This window comes from Stigmatopora nigra, chromosome 20 (assembly GCF_051989575.1).
Source record: "Stigmatopora nigra isolate UIUO_SnigA chromosome 20, RoL_Snig_1.1, whole genome shotgun sequence".
Classification (NCBI taxonomy): Eukaryota; Metazoa; Chordata; class Actinopteri; order Syngnathiformes; family Syngnathidae; genus Stigmatopora; species Stigmatopora nigra.
In genome coordinates, this window is record NC_135527.1 from 2,386,188 (window position 1) to 2,387,440 (window position 1,253).

Genomic DNA, 1,253 nt, shown 5'->3' on the forward strand with positions numbered 1-1,253 from the left:
AAGTTTGGGTTTCCATGGGTGATGCGCGATGTTTGGGAGTGTGCGTTTGTGCAAAATTCCGAAATTGAAACCAAGAAAGAGTTGAATTTGAGATAAAGCAGTTGTGGTCGTTATTCTGTTGCGGAGCAGTTAAGTGCTGTGCTGTATTTGTGCGCATGCTGTAAATCACGTGGAGCAGTGTTAAAATCATTGCAGGCGGTGTGGGCTGCCTCCATTACGAGGGTAGCGTGAGCTACAGGAGGCCCACAAAGAGACCATATCAGGGGGCGTGGCGAAGCTCCCCTCCCTTCATGCAAACATTAGGTAGAAGAGAGGAGTGTGCATTGTTCTATTTTTTTGTGACCGTTGCATCGCTTGAGAAAAATGTAAATGAACCCTGTGAGTACAAAACCACTGACTAATGTGTTTGAATTGAAATCATTTTTTCTAAAAGTCCACTTAATTTATTGACATTAAACAAAGCTAGATGATTTTGTCTGTTGGCAAACCTAACATTTATTGCATTTAGTGGTCTTTCGAGCTTGGGGGTCAATACACCGAGGGACACAGAGCCTGAGCCGATATCTGGAAGACCATGGCCATGGCAGTGAAGACCCTTTTAAAGGGCTGGACTTCGGTTCAGCACCTGGCTGCCCAAAGCTGACCTTATCTAAAAGAGTTGAAAACATCTCGGGTGAGTCCATGTGAGTGTGTCCATTCATTAGTGTATGATTGTGGTGCGTGTGTTGATAACCTAAGGAAAAGAAGACAATGGGGAAGTTGCAGCCCTGATCCAGTAGTGAAAATTTGTTGAGAACCAGTCCGCCTCAAAGTTTAAACACTTAAATTTATGAATGTCAAAATATTGCCTAATATTGCTTCAAAGTGTTCTTTTAAGCATCTCTTATGGGAACATTTTTGACCACAAACGGCACGAAACTGTTTTTTCCCCAGTGTGGGTTCTTGCGTGATTATTTAAATGTCCGTTCTCTGCGAATGCTTTACCACAAACTGAGCAGGAAAAAGGGTTTTTCACCAGTGTGGGTTCTAGTGTGGGTTTTTAAATGTTGCCATTGGGAAAAAGCTTTACCACAAACTGAGCACGAAATTGGGTTTTCACCTCTGTGCATTCTTATGTGCCTTTTTACTTTGGTTTTGGTAGCAATTCTGTGGCCACAAACTGAGCAGACAAAACCCTTTTCCCCAGAGTGGGTTATTAAGTGTTAATTTAAGCTTTTCTTATGGGAAAATGTCCTAGCACAAACTGAGCATGA